The sequence below is a fragment of the Bufo bufo genome, chromosome 3, assembly GCF_905171765.1.
Source record: "Bufo bufo chromosome 3, aBufBuf1.1, whole genome shotgun sequence".
In the NCBI taxonomy this organism is placed as follows: Eukaryota; Metazoa; Chordata; class Amphibia; order Anura; family Bufonidae; genus Bufo; species Bufo bufo.
In genome coordinates this window covers 297,928,958-297,934,583 of record NC_053391.1, presented here as the reverse complement: position 1 = coordinate 297,934,583, position 5,626 = coordinate 297,928,958, and the positions used below count along the sequence as shown (strand labels likewise).

At 45.3% G+C, this 5,626-nt stretch overlaps 1 pseudogene; it reads left to right on the top strand.

Moving 5' to 3' along the window:
• On the top strand, positions 1-1,679 carry LOC120993754 (annotated as a pseudogene).
• Positions 1,680-5,626: the final 3,947 nt, after the last annotated feature.

Sequence of the window (5,626 nt, the reverse complement as noted above, 5' to 3'; positions counted from 1 at the left end):
CAGATTGGTGCCTGTGATCCTAATCTGAGGGTGCAGCTATGGATGCAAGAGCGCCAAGCAGAGTGAGAAGCTGCAGAACCCCAAGCAGAGTGTGAAGAACGCCAGGCAGAGCGGGAGTACCAGCTAGGGTTGACCAAAATGCGGCTACAAAGTGCTTCATCGTCACCCCAGGGTGAGTCCACGGACACTGTATCCCTTAAACCTTGTTTAGATCGCTTCCCTGTCATGAAGAAAGACAGTGATCTGGATGTTTTCCTCAAAAGTTTTGAAAAGGTCTGCAGGCAATTCCAGCTACCCCCTGCCGAATGGGCTAAGTATTTGACTCCAGGACTAAGAGGCAAAGCACTAGTGGTGTTTGCAGCATTGCCCACGACTATGGATCAAGATTATGCGGCTATTAAAAAGGCCTTAATCCAATGGTTTAACCTCACCCCAGAGGTATACCGAAAACAGTTTAGGACTTTGCATCGCACAGGTACTGACAGCTACTCAGACCTGGCTGTTGGACTAAGGAACCATTTCAGGCAGTGGACCCAGGGATGGGGTTTTACCACTTTGGAAGACCTGGAGGATCTGATGCTTCTGGAGCAGTTCCTCCACACCTGTTCTATAGAAGTGAGACAGTTTATTCTGGAACGGGAGCCCAGGACCCTGGATAAAGCTGCCCAGTTTGCAGATGTATATGCTGCCAGTCGAGTGCCAGAAGCATGGAAGCCTGCTGTGCCAGGTTGGAAGGGGGTAAAACCCCCTGTTAACACCTTTACTCCTACTCGCAGATTTCCAGTAGTTACCCCTGCCCGAGTCCCAAGACCTGCTGTGAATAACTGCAGGTGTTATGTGTGCAACCAAGTCGGGCATATAAGCACTGCTTGCACAGAAAAGAGTAAAACCACCCCTTTGCCCAAACCATCTATTTCTTCCCCAGAAGTTTTGTTTGTGGGTGAGAAAAGAGGGCATCTTGTGACAATTTACAAGCGGTCACTGTGGGCAACACAGTCACCATGAGACTGAGGGACACTGGTGCCGAGATGACCCTCGTGCACCCAGAGCTTGTCAACTCTGAGGACCTCATCCCCGGAAGAACTCTAACTGTTGCTGGAGTTGGAGGTCTAACCCCTGCTTTACCCATGGCCTGAGTTTACCTGGATTAGGGGGCGGGAAGAGGAATGATGGAAGTGGGAGTGACAGATAAGATTCCAACTAATGTGTTACTAGGAACTGATCTGGGACGTTTAGTCTCCAGGTATATTCCCTCAGACATTGAGGAGGACTCCGGCGAGCGTGCAGCCCCATGTGCGTTGGCACCAGTCGCATATGGTGATATTGAGACTGTGCCTACTATGAACTGTGATGACTCTGTGTTTACCAATGTGTTAGAATTGCATAATGATACTGTGCCTAGTGATAACCTGAACATAGTAACCAATGCATTAGGTGAAGTTTGCATAACTAACAATAATGTAGAAGGTGATATGTATTCATCAAAAGATAATGGCTTGTGTAGCAGTTTAGTGGCAGGAAATGTCATAAAGATGCATGAAGTTCCTGTCACATCCACATCCACCCTCCTGCACAGAGAGGGGGAGGAGGATGTGTCCATTTCTTCCGTAACCCGCAGTCAGAGTGACCAGGAGGCCAACTCAGGTCTGGGTTCTGGGCCCCTACTGTCTGGGCTATAGAAGAAACAGAGCGAGCTGTTATCCACCAGCACAGACGCAGACCGTCGCTTGTTTCAGACTGCCCTACACACGGATGACAGTCTGCAGAAGCTGCGGGAGATGGCTGGTCGGACCCCTGAGGGGGAAGACAAAGAAATCAAAACCTGGGACCAAGGGAGGCTGCATAGGCAAAGTATTCCCACTGGCCTACAGCAGAAAATCTTTAAAGATACGGATTGCCCACGAGATACCACTAGCTGGTCACCTAGGGATAAGTAAAACGAAAAGCTTTTTAAAACATAACTTTTACTGGCCTGGTTTGGAGAATGATGTGGCAGATTACTGCTGTTCCTGTATTGTGTGCCAAAGGATGGGGAAGGCAGGACCTGTGCATCGTGCCCCCCTCATCCTTTGCCCATCATTGAGGAGCCTTTCCAGAGGATTGCTATGGATATTGTGGGGCCCTCGGCCGTACCCAGCAGCTCGGGAAAACACTTCATCTTGACCGTCGTGGATTATGCCACACGTTACCCAGAGGCCGTCACATTATCGTCCGTCAGGGCTGACAAGGTGGCAGATGCCCTTCTCACCATCTTTTCCCGTGTAGGATTCCCCAGAGAGATGCTCACGGATCAGGGGACCCAGTTTATGTCCAACCTTATGTAGAGCCTCTGTAAGAAAATACACCTGGTAGCCAGTCCGTATCACCCACAGACAAACGGTCTCTGCGAGCGATTTGTGGTAACGAATGATATTTTTTCATAAAATGGCTGCTGCATGTGTGAGGACATGGAGAAAGGAACTCTGGGAAGGCGGGATCACCTATAATGCCATGCATGCAGCCAATCAGCAGCCAGCCAGCTCTGTGATGTTACAGCCCTATAAATAGCGGCAGCGGTCTAAGATTCTGCCATTTCCCAGCATACTTAGTGCAGGGAGAGACGTCTACAGCCATTAACAGGGTTTGTTACAAGGAAATATTTCTAGAGTATGTCCTCTTTGCCCTTGTTCGGTGCAGTTACATGTTGTGAAGCCCTTTTTGCCGTGTATTAGTGGCAAAAGAAAAATATATTTGCCCTTGTGTGGTGCAGTGATATATTCTAAAGCCCTGTTTGCCATGTATTAGTGGCAAAATAAAAATATATTCACCGTTCTGCATTGCAGTTATCTGTTGAAAAGCCTTTTATGTTGTGTAAAAGTAGAAAAATATTAGGGCCTGATTGCCGTTCATCTGTGCAATTATATATTTTAAAACCCTGTTTGCCGTGTATTAGTGGCGAAATAAAAATATACTCGCCGTTCTGGGTTGCACTCATCTGTTGAAAAGCCTTTTGTGTTGTGTAAAAGTAGAAAAAAAATAGGGCTTAATTGCTGTTCATCAGTGCAGTGATATACTCTAAAGCCCTGTTTGCTGTGTATTGGTGGCGAAATAAAAATATATTCGCCGTTCAGAGTTTCACTTATATGTTGTAAAGCCTTGTGTAGTGTATTAGGGCCTAATTGCCATTCAGCGGTGCAGTTATGTATTCTAAAGCCCTTTTTGACCTGTAATAGTGGCAAAAGAAAAATATATTCGCCGTTCTGTAATGCACTTATATGTTGATAAGTCTTGTGTAGTGTAAAAGTGGCAAAAAATAAGGGCCTATTTGCTGTTCAGCGGTGTAGTTATATGTGGTAAAGCCCTTTTTGCGGTATGAACCAAATTACGTAGTGGTGACATTTTTTATTGTGAAACAGGCTTTTTTCTGGAACATTGATAGGTGATTGTAGAGCTCCTTTTGCTGTATGGACCGAATTACGTCATCGTAGGTCCTGCAGTAAACATAATAAAGACGCTGATGACAATACACCAGCAGACTTTGCCTTTAAAATCTATTGACCATTAAATCAAGCAGCTTCAGTAAGTTGAAAATATTCATGTTTTTTTTACCTTCTCCGTCTGCATTCGATCTCCACAGCACACAATACATGACAGGGGAGCCTCTGCTTTGGAGTCCAAGTCCAGTTTCTTAAGATCAGGAGTTCCAACAGAATTGTCAGTAACATTCTTGCTCCCTGTGCAAAGCCATAATAAAAGGACTCCGTAGGCAAAAGAAAAATCTATTTGCTGTTCTGTGTTACACTGATATGTTGAAAAGTCTTGTGTAGTGTAAAAGTGGCAAACAAAAGGGCCTATTTGCCGTTCAGCGGTGCAGTCATATGTGGTAAAGCCCTTTTTGCGGTACATACAGAATTACGCAGTGGTGAAATTTGTTATGTGAAACATGTTTTATTCAGGAAAATTTATGGGTGATTGTACACCTTTTGCTGTATGGTGCGATTTACATAGTGGTGACATTTTTTATGTGAAACTAACTGTTTTTGGGAAAATTGATGGGTGATTGTGCACCTCCTTTTGCTATATGGGACCGAATTGCATAGGGGTGAAATGTTTAATTTCAAACATGTTTTTTTCAGGAAAATTTATGGGTGATTGTACACCTTTTGCTGCATGGGCCGAATTATGTAGTGGTGAAATTTTTTATTTCAAACTTGTTTATTTCGGGAAAATTGATTGGTGATTGTACACCCCCTTTTGCTGTATGGGCCGAATTACGCAGTGATGCAAATTTTAAATTCAAAGCAAACTCTGCTGCTCTGTATCTCTTGTGAAGTCAATGTCTCCAACTATGTCCCTCATGCGATTTACACCAAATACATTATTTTCATGTAGAGATCCAAGAATTATGTTGGAGGCATGTAGTGTATGCAAGCCATGTGCGACCCCTCTCATCACTTTCACACTATTCTGCACCTGGTTTGCCTGGGTGAACGGAGTCACACAGGGGAGGAACTGCTCCGTGTCCTTCATCAAGAAATCGAATCCTGGCTTTCTCTGCGAAAACTGAAAATTGGAACCATAGTGACCGACAACGGCAAGAACATGGTGTCGGCGCTGCGTCAAGGATTGCTGAGCCATGCGCTCTGCATGGCACAAGTGTTCAATCTGGTTGTCAAGCGGTTAGTGAAGTCTTATACCCATCTGCAAGACATCCTAAAAATGCCCAGGAAACTTTGCATGCACTTCAGACACTTGTACACCGCAAAGCACACCCTCCTTGAGCTGCAGCGGCAGAAATGGCATCACCCAACATTGGCTGATATGCGATTTTTCCACCCGTTGGAATTCCACCCTCCATATGTTGGATCGACTGTACGAACAGAGAAAGGCTAACAACGAGTTCCTGATGATCCAAGCAGACAGTGGTAGTCCCCTGTGTAACTTCAATGTCAGCCAGTGGCAGCTCATGCGTGACATCTGCCATTTGCTCAGGCCCTTTGAGGAGGCAACGTTATTTGTCAGTTGCCAAGACTATGGGATGAACAATGTCATTTCACTGCTTCATGTCCTGGAACAGATGCTGGTAAATGTGGCTGGTCAGGGGACTAGAGACGTGGCGCCTAGAAAGATGGCTGCAGAGTTTGATACATTTGTCTGTCAAGATCTTTGTTTACAGTTAGAGTTGAGCGGACACCTGGATGTTTGGGTTCGGCAGGTTCAGCTGAACTTGAAAAAAAAGTTCCGGTTCGGGACCCGAACTTGACCCGAACCTTACCCCGAAGTCAATGGGGACCCGAACTTTTGGCCACTAAAATGGCTCTAAAATAGTCCTGGAAAGGGCTAGAGGGCTGCAAAAGGCATCAAAATGTGCTTAAGAGCATGGCAATTGTTCTGCAAACAAATGTGGATAGGGAAATGACTTAAAATAACATAAAATACAGAAAAATGTAAAATAGAAATCTGGATCTATGAGTAGGAGGTTGAGGAGGCGGTGGATGGGTGGATGTGGCGGTGTAGGTTTACGTGGCGGTGTAGGTGGAAGCGGCGGTGAAGGAGGAATAGGTAGCCAACACTGATTTGTGTTGTTTTTTATTTTTAAATTGGGGTATCCCCCAAAATATTGGGACATATAACAAAATAAAACAAA